Source organism: Salvelinus alpinus, chromosome 6 (assembly GCF_045679555.1).
Source record: "Salvelinus alpinus chromosome 6, SLU_Salpinus.1, whole genome shotgun sequence".
NCBI classification, from domain to species: domain Eukaryota; kingdom Metazoa; phylum Chordata; class Actinopteri; order Salmoniformes; family Salmonidae; genus Salvelinus; species Salvelinus alpinus.
In genome coordinates this window covers 97,016,462-97,031,088 of record NC_092091.1, presented here as the reverse complement: position 1 = coordinate 97,031,088, position 14,627 = coordinate 97,016,462, and the positions used below count along the sequence as shown (strand labels likewise).

The window sequence follows — 14,627 nt, the reverse complement described above, 5'->3', positions numbered from 1 at the left end:
CAGATCCTTATAGGAAGTTATAACCTCAATCAGATCCTTACAGGAAGTTATGACCTCAATCAGATCCTTACAGGAAGTTGTGATCTCAATCAGATCCTTATAGGAAGTTATAACCTCAATCAGATCCTTACAGGAAGTTATGACCTCAATCAGATCCTTACAGGAAGTTATGACCTCAATCAGATCCTTATAGGAAGTTATGACCTCAATCAGATCCTTACAGGAAGTTATGACCTCAATCAGATCCTTACAGGACCTCAATCAGATCCTTACAGGAAGTTATGACCTCAATCAGATCCTTACAGGAAGTTATGACCTCAATCAGATCCTTACAGGAAGTTATGACCTCAATCAGATCCTTACAGGAAGTTATGACCTCAATCAGATCCTTACAGGAAGTTATGACCTCAATCAGATCCTTACAGGAAGTTATGACCTCAATCAGATCCTTACAGGAAGTTATGACCTCAATTAAATCCTTACAGGAAGTTATGACCTCAATCAGATCCTTACAGGAAATTATGACCTCAATCAGATCCCTACAGGAAGTTATGACCTCAATCAGATCCTTACAGGAAGTTAGGACCTCAATCAGATCCTTACAGGAAGTTATGACCTCAATCAGATCCTTACAGGAAGTTATGACCTCAATCAGATCCTTACAGGAAGTTATGACCTCAATTAAATCCTTACAGGAAGTTATGACCTCAATCAGATCCTTACAGGAAGTTATGACCTCAATCAGATCCTTACAGGAAGTTATGATCTCAATCAGATCCTTACAGGAAGTTACAACCTCAATCAGATCCTTACAGGAAGTTATGACCTCAATCAGATCCTTACAGGAAGTTATAACCTCAATTAGATCCTTACAGGAAGTTATGACCTCAATCAGATCCTTACAGGAAGTTATGACCTCAATCAGATCCTTACAGGAAGTTATGATCTCAATCAGATCCTTACAGGAAGTTATAACCTCAATCAGATCCTTACAGGAAGTTATGACCTCAATCAGATCCTTACAGGACCTCAATCAGATCCTTACAGGAAGTTATGACCTCAATCAGATCCTTACAGGAAGTTATGACCTCAATCAGATCCTTACAGGAAGTTATGACCTCAATCAGATCCTTACAGGAAGTTATGACCTCAATCAGATCCTTACAGGAAGTTATGACCTCAATTAAATCCTTACAGGAAGTTATGACCTCAATCAGATCCTTACAGGAAATTATGACCTCAATCAGATCCCTACAGGAAGTTATGACCTCAATCAGATCCTTACAGGAAGTTAGGACCTCAATCAGATCCTCACAGGAAGTTATAACCTCAATCAGATCCTTACAGGAAGTTATAACCTCAATCAGATCCTTACAGGAAGTTATGACCTCAATCAGATCCTTACAGGAAGTTGTGACCTCAATCAGATCCTTACAGGAAGTTATGACCTCAATCAGATCCTTACAGGAAGTTATGATCTCAATCAGATCCTTACAGGAAGTTATAACCTCAATCAGATCCTTACAGGAAGTTATGACCTCAATCAGATCCTTACAGGAAGTTATGACCTCAATTAGATCCTTACAGGAAGTTATGACCTCAATCAGATCCTTATAGGAAGTAAGGGAACTCCCCCCCCAATTGTACAAAATAACATGGCAACTTATTGGCAGAGAGCGAACCATACACACGATGGGATTGTGTGGGATTTCATATTACAACCGGCGCTGTTTCGTGCAAAGTTGGTGGCAAATGCCATATTGTAAATGAGCTGTGTAACACCCCAAAATTCCTATAGTGGGCGTGTGAGTTCCATCTTATTTTTTCATAGGCTTACTGTAACGCAAGTCAAGACCCAAGAGTCAAATTTTGAGATTTTGACAATTTTGGCAAAAACTTATCACCCCCTTAAAAAAGTGCTTTCTGGACCGTTTTTCGAAATTCTTTCGATTTTTATGTCAATTACACATGTGTAAGAACTGTATGAAAATACTTTTGTCAAATTTTATTAACATAATTTTTTTGACATTTTTATTTTGCCTTAAGCAATATGTTTTGTGCATTTGGAATGTGATTTCATAGGAAGTCAAAAGTCAAAAGTCAAAAATGTCAAAAATTTGGAAAAAACGTATCACCCCCTTTAAAAAAGTGCTTTCTGGACCGTTTTTCGAAATTCTTTCGATTTTTATGTCAATTACACATGTGTAAGAACTGTATGAAAATACTTTTGTCAAATTCTATTAACATAATATTTTTGACATATTTATTTGGACTTAAGGAATATGTTTTGTGCATTTGGAATGTGATTTCATAGGAAGTCAAAAGTCAAAAGTCAAAAATGTCAAAAATTTGGAAAAAATGTATCACCCCCTTTAAAAAAGTACTTTCTGGATCGTTTTTCGAAATTCTTTCGATTTTTATGTCAATTACACATGTGTAAGAACTGTATGAAAATACTTTTGTCAAATTCTATTAACATAATATTTTTGACATATTTATTTGGACTTAAGGAATATGTTTTGTGCATTTGGAATGTGATTTCATAGGAAGTCAAAAGTCAAAAGTCAAAAATGTCAAATATTTGGAAAAACGTATCACCCCCTTTAAAAAAGTGCATTCTGGACCGTTTTTTGAAATTCTTTCGATTGTTACGTCAATTACACATGTATAAGAACTGTATGAAAATACTTTAGTCACATTTTACTGTCATAATTTTTTATAAATGTTTACTTGTACTTAAGGAATATGTTTTGTGCATTTGGAATGTGATTTCATAGGAAGTCAAAAGTCAAAAGTTAAAAGTCAAAAATGTTAAAAATGTGGAAAAAACATATATTCCATTTAAAAAAGTGCTTTCTGGACCGTTTTTTGAAATTCTTTCGATTTGTACGTCAATTACACATGAATAAGAAGTGTATGAAAATACTTTAGTCACATTTTACTATCATCATTTTTTATAAATGTTTACTTGTACTTATCACCCCCCAAACCTCCATAAATCACTCAGGCCAGCACCCATTGATTTGGGGCCGTAGTATAGTGCTCCCATGGACGTCTGGATGACACCTAAAAGCATTTAAAACCGTTTTGAAAAATGACATGAAAACATGAAAAATATATTTTTTTTACTTTTTTGGGAAACCTCCTTAAATCACTCAGGCCAGACCCCATTGACTCGAGAAGAAAAAACATAAAATATTTTTCAGAAAAAAAAACAGAATATTTTCTGACTTTTTTGGAAAACCTCCATAAATCCCTCAGGCCAACACCCATTGATTTTCGTCCGTCGAATAGTGCTCCCAGAGCGGGTATGGAAGTCCGGATGCCCCCTAAACGCAATTTCATCCAGGCATCTGGTAACCTAAAAAAAATACCAGGTGCACGAAAAGTTTGGACTTGTTTGTGTGTGTGTGAGCTTTTCTTTGACATCTGTTTCGAGAAATGACTGATTTACAGTTCATGAAGGTTGCCTAATCACACACTTAAAGTTTTGGAAAGATCTGACTTTTTTAACCATTCGAAACAGCACCTATGACCCCATTTTAAGGCACTTCCGGTTGGCACAGGAAGCTATAGGTAAAGACATATCCTGATCGGGGTATGCTTTTACAGAATCCTGAGTTTTAAGTCTATACGTTAAGAACTGACTGATTTACACAGGGTTGAATGCACTATATATCACAAACTGCTGGTTGGGTATGGCAAAACACTTTTAGGGTGATTTAACCACTTCCGGTTGCTCCAGGAAGCTTAGAATCAACACAGGTAGACCTCATAGTGGCTTGATGGATTGTTATCAAAGACAGGTTCATAAGACATTCATAACCCACATAGGGTTTATTTAAAGAATGCACGTTAAATTTGCAATATGATTCAACACATCATATTGCAAAAGTAACAGACACTGTTATGTTTGCAATATGATTCAACACATCATATTGCAAAAGTAACACACACTGTTACGTTTGCAATATGATGTGTTGAATCATATTGCAAACATAACACACACTGTTACTTTTGCAATATGATGTGTTGAATCATATTGCAAATTTAACGCGCATTCTTTAAATACTTTAAATACTTTAGAAATACAAAATCGAACAGGCTTGTTGGGGTTTGTCTCTATGGGCCGAGCCGGTTTCAATGCACCTAGTCTTGAGACTCTGGGACTTTTCTAAACGTCGCCAGTTTCGTTGAGGTCAAAATGAATTGAAAACATGGCAAATACACGAGGCTTTTTATCGATCCGAGAACCTTCTAGAGCCACATAATTCACCGTGCACAATCGACCTGAGGTCTAGAACAGGTTTGTAAATTTTCAGAACTCTAGGTCTAAGGGTTCTTTAAAAGTTGGAACAAAAGTAACTACCACAGGCACTGTCTGCCTCTTAGCCCCTCAGTGTGTCCCTCCATCATTTCTGTTAGGGTGTGTAAATTTTTCTTTGAAATCTGATGGGACTAATGACTGATTTACAGTTCAGGAAGGTTGCCTAATCACAAATATGAAGTTTTGGAAAGATTTAACTTTTTTAACCCTTCGAAACAGCTCTTTTGACACCAATTATGGCACTTCCGGTTTGCACAGGAAGCTGAACGTTAACACATATCCTCATTGGAGTAGGCTTTTACAGAATCCTGAGTTTTAAGTCTATACGTTAAGAAATCAGTGATTTACATAGGGCTGAATGCACTATTTCTCTCAAACTGCAGGTTGGGTATTGCAAACACTTTTAGGGTGGTTTTAACCACTTCCGGTTGCTCCAGGAAGCTTAGAATCAACACAGGTAGACCTTATGGTGGCTTGATGGACTGACATCAAAGACAGGTTCCTAAGACCTTCATAACCCACATAGGCTTCAGGTTGAATTTGGAGGTGCAGTCAATGTATTCCTATGGAGAGAGATGTCAATGTAAATTGTGAGATGTAAAAACCTGTTTTCACTGTTAAGGGTTAATGCCACAAGGTCAAGGTTAGGCTTGCACAGATCGGGAGGACCTAAAGAACTGAACTGAACTGTAATTGACTGATGGACACTTGCTAGCTAACTTTTGTTGACACTTGCTAGTTGACTTGCTAGTTGACTTTTGTCCATTTGCAACATGTTTCAACGGGGAGGGACCATGAGGCAAAAGCGACATGATGAAATTTAACAAAACGAGCGATGGAGAATAAATATAACAGGCATTTGCAATATGATGTGATGTTGAATCATATTGCAAATCTAACGGGCATTCTTTAAATACTTTACAAATGCAAAAGTCAACGGTCTGATGACCTCAGGATGGTCGGGCAGTGATAGTGGTTCCTCTCCATCGCTCGTTTCGTGAAATTTCATCGTGTCGCTTTTTCCTCATGGTACCTCCCCGTTGAAACATATTGCAAATGTACAAAAGTCAACGAGCAAGTCAGTGTCCATCAGTCAAATAGATATTTTCAGACACCAAACTGATACCATCTGACTCCAAACTCACTTTTTCCAACTCCTTTAGATGCCAACTATAACATATTTTAGAGCAGGCCCAAAATTCACAGCACCTTCTATTTAAACCATAATAAAACAAATAATACGTAGTTATGTTCTAGCTGCGGGTCCAGTTCACCCATTATGTTTAGCCCTATGTGAGGCGACCTCGAATCCCAAGTTTCGGCTCGATAGGTCATTCGGTGCCCGAGCAAAACCCTAATTGGTGCTGAAATTCCACTTTTTTCATTGCCTTGCTACGGGGTCCTTGAATGAGCAATCAAACAGGCTTGTTGGGGTCTGTCTCTATGGGCCGAGCCGGTTTCAACGCACCTAGTCTTGAGACTCTGGGACTTTCCAAAATGTCGTCCGTTTCGTTGAGGTCAAAATGACTTGAAAACATGGCAAATACACGAGGCTTTTTATCGGTCAGGGAACCTTCTAGAGCCACATAATTCACTGTGCACAATCGACCTGAGGTCTAGAACAGGTTTGTAAATTTTCAGAACTCTAGGTCTGACGGTTCTTTAAAAGTTGGAACAAAAGTAACTACTACAGGCACTGTCTGCCTCTTAGCCCCTCAGTGTGTCCCTCCATCATTTCTGTGTCGGTGTGTTTTTTTTTTTTTTTTAATCTGATGGGATGAAGGACTGATTTACAGTTCATGAGGGTTGTCTATTCACATATATGAAGTTTTGGAAAGATTTGACATTTTTAACCCTTCGAAACAGCCCATTAGACACCAGTTATGGCACTTCCGGTTGTCACAGGAAGCTATAAATAAACACATATCATCACTGGAGTAGGTTTTTACAGAATCCTGAGTTTTAAGTCTGTACGTTAAAAATTGACTGATTTACATAGGGCTGAGACACTATTTCTCTCAAACTGCAGGTTGGCTATGGCAAACACTTTTAGGGTGATTTAACCACTTCCGGTTGCCCCAGGAAGCTTAGAATCGACACAGGTAGACCTCATGGTGGCCTGATGGACTGACATCAAAGACAGGTTCATAAGACATTCATAACCCACATAGGCTTCAGGTTGAATTGAGAGGTGCAGTCAATGTATTCCTATGGGGCGACATGTCATTGTAAATTGTTTGATGTAAACACCAGCTTTTAACTGGTAAGGGTTAATGCCACAAGGTCAAGGTTAGGCTTGCACAGATCGGGAGGACCTAAAGAACATTCCTGAGGTGAAATTGTGCTTCTAACCTTAACGGTTCTCTCTCTGTCTCCCAAAAGCAAATAAAATTGACATGAGGTCAATAGGTCATTTGGGTCCGTCTTCTTGTAACGGTCGCTGCGCTCAGACCGAACGAGCTACGGTCAAGCGGGGCATCTCGTTGAACTCGGCACGGCCTGGAGATAATAGTAATACCGTTGCAGGCTTTGTGTGTCTTTAAGCACCGTACTTTTTCACTCCATCCTTCCTTTTTGTGTGTGTGTGTTTGTGTGAGAGAGCTTTTCTTTGACATCTGTTGGGAAAAATGACTGATTACAGTTCATGAGGGTTGTCTAATCACACAAGTGAAGTTTTGAAAAGATCTGACCTTTATTACCCTTCAAACCTGACCCTATGCACCAGTTTAAGGTACTTCCAGTTGACATAGGAAGCTGAACGTGAACACATACCCTCCTTGGGGTAGGCTCTTATATAATATTGAGCTTTAAGTCTTTATGTTAAGAACTGACTTATTAACAGAGGGTTAAATGAGTGTGTGTTACTTCATAAAATCACATAAAATCACAGAATTCTCGCAGAGCTTCGAGACCCACTTTAAAAATGTTCGTGTGAACAAACTGCAACTGGATCTGTGATTTTTTTGAAAAAAAAAATCCTCTTCGTGAACATCACCAAAGGGACAATGTACTATTTCTCTTAAATTACGATAGATAAACGGCATTTTTTTTTTTTCCTGACACCGTATGCTTATGTACTTTGACGTGAAGAGGTCAAATTGCACCCTACTTTTCGTTTTTGACCTTTGATCCCAGCAAAATGGCCATAACTCAAAAAGCGCCGAAGCCTCGACGCCATCTTGTTCGGGGCCAACTTCCCTTTACTCCAAACCTACGCTCGCCGAGTTTCGTCTTTGAAATATTTTCCGTTTAGGAGAAAAGGCCGCGCTCGTTTGCCCCGTGTTCGTGCGCCTGCAATATGATTTATTTTCCGCCTTGTGGGAATTTTCGAGAATGCGGAGCGCAAGTCAAAAATTTGTTATTTTTATAAAACGGCGACCGAACGTCCGAAACGATTTCCGACATGACTTCCCGAAAGAGCTCCCCCGCGCCCTCGGCCCGACGCCGTCCGCGATTTTCCCGGACGAAGTCGGACGTCAGGTAAGGGACCGTACATTTCCAATGGGAGAATCTTCACCGATCATACGGCTCCCGTACTAGATGTCCCTTATGTATGTTGTGATCTCAATCAGATCCTTATAGGAAGTTATAATCTCAATCAGATCCTTACAGGAAGTTATGACCTCAATCAGATCCTTACAGGAAGTTGTGATCTCAATCAGATCCTTACAGGAAGTTATGACCTCAATTAGATCCTTACAGGAAGTTATGACCTCAATCAGATCCTTACAGGAAGTTGTGATCTCAATCAGATCCTTATAGGAAGTTATAATCTCAATCAGATCCTTACAGGAAGTTATGACCTCAATCAGATCCTTACAGGAAGTTGTGATCTCAATCAGATCCTTATAGGAAGTTATAACCTCAATCAGATCCTTACAGGAAGTTATGACCTCAATCAGATCCTTACAGGAAGTTGTGATCTCAATCAGATCCTTATAGGAAGTTATAACCTCAATCAGATCCTTACAGGAAGTTATGACCTCAATCAGATCCTTACAGGAAGTTATGACCTCAATCAGATCCTTACAGGAAGTTATGACCTCAATCAGATCATTACAGGAAGTTATGACCTCAATCAGATCCTTACAGGACCTCAATCAGATCCTTACAGGAAGTTATGACCTCAATCAGATCCTTACAGGAAGTTATGACCTCAATCAGATCCTTACAGGAAGTTATGACCTCAATCAGATCCTTACAGGAAGTTATGACCTCAATCAGATCCTTACAGGAAGTTATGAACTCAATTAAATCCTTACAGGAAGTTATGACCTCAATCAGATCCTTACAGGAAATTATGACCTCAATCAGATCCCTACAGGAAGTTATGACCTCAATCAGATCCTTACAGGAAGTTAGGACCTCAATCAGATCCTTACAGGAAGTTATAACCTCAATCAGATCCTTACAGGAAGTTATGACCTCAATCAGATCCTTACAGGAAGTTAGGACCTCAATCAGATCCTTACAGGAAGTTATGACCTCAATCAGATCCTTACAGGAAGTTATGACCTCAATCAGATCCTTACAGGAAGTTATGATCTCAATCAGATCCTTACAGGAAGTTATAACCTCAATCAGATCCTTACAGGAAGTTATGACCTCAATCAGATCCTTACAGGAAGTTATGACCTCAATTAGATCCTTACAGGAAGTTATGACCTCAATCAGATCCTTATAGGAAGTTGTGATCTCAATCAGATCCTTATAGGAAGTTATAATCTCAATCAGATCCTTACAGGAAGTTATAACCTCAATCAGATCCTTACAGGAAGTTGTGATCTCAATCAGATCCTTATAGGAAGTTATAACCTCAATCAGATCCTTACAGGAAGTTATGACCTCAATCAGATCCTTACAGGAAGTTATGACCTCAATCAGATCCTTACAGGAAGTTATGACCTCAATCAGATCATTACAGGAAGTTATGACCTCAATCAGATCCTTACAGGACCTCAATCAGATCCTTACAGGAAGTTATGACCTCAATCAGATCCTTACAGGAAGTTATGACCTCAATCAGATCCTTACAGGAAGTTATGACCTCAATCAGATCCTTACAGGAAGTTATGACCTCAATCAGATCCTTACAGGAAGTTATGAACTCAATTAAATCCTTACAGGAAGTTATGACCTCAATCAGATCCTTACAGGAAATTATGACCTCAATCAGATCCCTACAGGAAGTTATGACCTCAATCAGATCCTTACAGGAAGTTAGGACCTCAATCAGATCCTTACAGGAAGTTATAACCTCAATCAGATCCTTACAGGAAGTTATGACCTCAATCAGATCCTTACAGGAAGTTAGGACCTCAATCAGATCCTTACAGGAAGTTATGAACTCAATCAGATCCTTACAGGAAGTTATGACCTCAATCAGATCCTTACAGGAAGTTATGATCTCAATCAGATCCTTACAGGAAGTTATAACCTCAATCAGATCCTTACAGGAAGTTATGACCTCAATCAGATCCTTACAGGAAGTTATGACCTCAATTAGATCCTTACAGGAAGTTATGACCTCAATCAGATCCTTATAGGAAGTTGTGATCTCAATCAGATCCTTATAGGAAGTTATAATCTCAATCAGATCCTTACAGGAAGTTATGACCTCAATCAGATCCTTACAGGAAGTTGTGATCTCAATCAGATCCTTATAGGAAGTTATAACCTCAATCAGATCCTTACAGGAAGTTATGACCTCAATCAGATCCTTACAGGAAGTTGTGATCTCAATCAGATCCTTATAGGAAGTTATAACCTCAATCAGATTCTTACAGGAAGTTATGACCTCAATCAGATCCTTACAGGAAGTTATGACCTCAATCAGATCCTTATAGGAAGTTATGACCTCAATCAGATCCTTACAGGAAGTTATGACCTCAATCAGATCCTTACAGGACCTCAATCAGATCCTTACAGGAAGTTATGACCTCAATCAGATCCTTACAGGAAGTTATGACCTCAATCAGATCCTTACAGGAAGTTATGACCTCAATCAGATCCTTACAGGAAGTTATGACCTCAATCAGATCCTTACAGGAAGTTATGACCTCAATTAAATCCTTACAGGAAGTTATGACCTCAATCAGATCCTTACAGGAAATTATGACCTCAATCAGATCCCTACAGGAAGTTATGACCTCAATCAGATCCTTACAGGAAGTTAGGACCTCAATCAGATCCTTACAGGAAGTTATGACCTCAATCAGATCCTTACAGGAAGTTATGACCTCAATCAGATCCTTACAGGAAGTTATGACCTCAATTAAATCCTTACAGGAAGTTATGACCTCAATCAGATCCTTACAGGAAGTTATGACCTCAATCAGATCCTTACAGGAAGTTATGATCTCAATCAGATCCTTACAGGAAGTTACAACCTCAATCAGATCCTTACAGGAAGTTATGACCTCAATCAGATCCTTACAGGAAGTTATAACCTCAATTAGATCCTTACAGGAAGTTATGACCTCAATCAGATCCTTACAGGAAGTTGTGATCTCAATCAGATCCTTATAGGAATATATAATCTCAATCAGATCCTTACAGGAAGTTATGACCTCAATCAGATCCTTACAGGAAGTTGTGATCTCAATCAGATCCTTATAGGAAGTTATAACCTCAATCAGATCCTTACAGGAAGTTATGACCTCAATCAGATCCTTACAGGAAGTTGTGATCTCAATCAGATCCTTATAGGAAGTTATAACCTCAATCAGATCCTTACAGGAAGTTATGACCTCAATCAGATCCTTACAGGAAGTTATGACCTCAATCAGATCCTTACAGGAAGTTATGACCTCAATCAGATCCTTACAGGAAGTTATGACCTCAATCAGATCCTTACAGGACCTCAATCAGATCCTTACAGGAAGTTATGACCTCAATCAGATCCTTACAGGAAGTTATGACCTCAATCAGATCCTTACAGGAAGTTATGACCTCAATCAGATCCTTACAGGATGTTATGACCTCAATCAGATCCTTACAGGAAGTTATGACCTCAATTAAATCCTTACAGGAAGTTATGACCTCAATCAGATCCTTACAGGAAATTATGACCTCAATCAGATCCCTACAGGAAGTTATGACCTCAATCAGATCCTTACAGGAAGTTATGACCTCAATCAGATCCTTACAGGAAGTTATGACCTCAATCAGATCCTTACAGGAAGTTATGACCTCAATCAGATCCTTACAGGAAGTTATGACCTCAATTAAATCCTTACAGGAAGTTATGACCTCAATCAGATCCTTACAGGAAGTTATGACCTCAATCAGATCCTTACAGGAAGTTATGACCTCAATCAGATCCTTACAGGAAGTTATGACCTCAATCAGATCCTTACAGGAAGTTATGACCTCAATTAAATCCTTACAGGAAGTTATGACCTCAATCAGATCCTTACAGGAAATTATGACCTCAATCAGATCCCTACAGGAAGTTATGACCTCAATCAGATCCTTACAGGAAGTTATGACCTCAATCAGATCCTTACAGGAAGTTATGACCTCAATCAGATCCCTACAGGAAGTTATGACCTCAATCAGATCCTTACAGGGAGTTAAAATCTCAGTCAGATCCTTACAGACAGTTAAAACCTCAATCAGATCCTTACAGGAAGTTAAAATCTCAGTCAGATCCTTACAGAAAGTTAAAACCTCAATCAGATCCTTACAGAAAGTTATAACCTCAATCAGATCCTTACAGGAAGTAATGACCTCAATCAGATCCTTACAGGAAGTTATAACCTCAATCAGATCCTTACAGGAAGTTATGACCTCAATTAAATCCTTACAGGAAGTTATGATCTCAATCAGATCCTTACAGGAAGTTATGACCTCAATCAGATCCTTACAGGAAGTTATGACCTCAATCAGATCCTTACAGGAAGTTATAGGTTATGACCTCAATTAAATCCTTACAGGAAGTTTTGACCTCAATTAGATCCTTACAGGAAGTTATGACCTCAATCAGATCCTTACAGGAAGTTATAACCTCAATCAGATCCTTACAGTAAGTTAAAATCTCAATCAGATCCTTACAGGAAGTTTTAACCTCAATCAGATCCTTACAGGAAGTTATAATCTCAATCAGATCCTTACAGGAAGTTATGACCTCAATCAGATCCTTACAGGAAGTTATGACCTCAATCAGATCCTTACAGGAAGTTATGACCTCAATTAAATCCTTACAGGAAGTTATGACCTCAATCAGATCCTTACAGGAAGTTATGACCTCAATCAGATCCTTACAGGAAGTTATGATCTCAATCAGATCCTTACAGGAAGTTACAACCTCAATCAGATCCTTACAGGAAGTTATGACCTCAATCAGATCCTTACAGGAAGTTATAACCTCAATTAGATCCTTACAGGAAGTTATGACCTCAATCAGATCCTTACAGGAAGTTGTGATCTCAATCAGATCCTTATAGGAATATATAATCTCAATCAGATCCTTACAGGAAGTTATGACCTCAATCAGATCCTTACAGGAAGTTGTGATCTCAATCAGATCCTTATAGGAAGTTATAACCTCAATCAGATCCTTACAGGAAGTTATGACCTCAATCAGATCCTTACAGGAAGTTGTGATCTCAATCAGATCCTTATAGGAAGTTATAACCTCAATCAGATCCTTACAGGAAGTTATGACCTCAATCAGATCCTTACAGGAAGTTATGACCTCAATCAGATCCTTACAGGAAGTTATGACCTCAATCAGATCCTTACAGGAAGTTATGACCTCAATCAGATCCTTACAGGACCTCAATCAGATCCTTACAGGAAGTTATGACCTCAATCAGATCCTTACAGGAAGTTATGACCTCAATCAGATCCTTACAGGAAGTTATGACCTCAATCAGATCCTTACAGGATGTTATGACCTCAATCAGATCCTTACAGGAAGTTATGACCTCAATTAAATCCTTACAGGAAGTTATGACCTCAATCAGATCCTTACAGGAAATTATGACCTCAATCAGATCCCTACAGGAAGTTATGACCTCAATCAGATCCTTACAGGAAGTTATGACCTCAATCAGATCCTTACAGGAAGTTATGACCTCAATCAGATCCTTACAGGAAGTTATGACCTCAATCAGATCCTTACAGGAAGTTATGACCTCAATTAAATCCTTACAGGAAGTTATGACCTCAATCAGATCCTTACAGGAAGTTATGACCTCAATCAGATCCTTACAGGAAGTTATGACCTCAATCAGATCCTTACAGGAAGTTATGACCTCAATCAGATCCTTACAGGAAGTTATGACCTCAATTAAATCCTTACAGGAAGTTATGACCTCAATCAGATCCTTACAGGAAATTATGACCTCAATCAGATCCCTACAGGAAGTTATGACCTCAATCAGATCCTTACAGGAAGTTATGACCTCAATCAGATCCTTACAGGAAGTTATGACCTCAATCAGATCCCTACAGGAAGTTATGACCTCAATCAGATCCTTACAGGGAGTTAAAATCTCAGTCAGATCCTTACAGAAAGTTAAAACCTCAATCAGATCCTTACAGGAAGTTAAAATCTCAGTCAGATCCTTACAGAAAGTTAAAACCTCAATCAGATCCTTACAGAAAGTTATAACCTCAATCAGATCCTTACAGGAAGTAATGACCTCAATCAGATCCTTACAGGAAGTTATAACCTCAATCAGATCCTTACAGGAAGTTATGACCTCAATTAAATCCTTACAGGAAGTTATGATCTCAATCAGATCCTTACAGGAAGTTATGACCTCAATCAGATCCTTACAGGAAGTTATGACCTCAATCAGATCCTTACAGGAAGTTATAGGTTATGACCTCAATTAAATCCTTACAGGAAGTTTTGACCTCAATTAGATCCTTACAGGAAGTTATGACCTCAATCAGATCCTTACAGGAAGTTATAACCTCAATCAGATCCTTACAGTAAGTTAAAATCTCAATCAGATCCTTACAGGAAGTTTTAACCTCAATCAGATCCTTACAGGAAGTTATAATCTCAATCAGATCCTTACAGGAAGTTTTAACCTCAATCAGATCCTTACAGGAAGTTACGACCTCAATCAGATCCTTACAGGAAGTTATGACCTCAATCAGATCCTTACAGGAAGTTATAACCTCAATCAGATCCTTACAGGAAGTTGTGACCTCAATCAGATCCTTACAGGAAGTTATAACCTTATTATGACGCACACCATACCACACAGAGAGGGACAGAAAGAAGATTTGAGGAAACACTTTATCTCCCATCCCCTCATCTCCCCCCCCTCTCTCTCTCTCT

At 38.7% G+C, this 14,627-nt stretch overlaps 1 protein-coding gene across 1 annotated transcript in view; it reads left to right on the top strand.

Annotated features, from left to right (window-relative positions):
* The window catches only part of ndst3 (N-deacetylase/N-sulfotransferase (heparan glucosaminyl) 3), a 154,574-nt gene that overhangs the window by 137,998 nt on the left and 1,949 nt on the right, over positions 1-14,627 (top strand). The window lies entirely within an intron of this gene.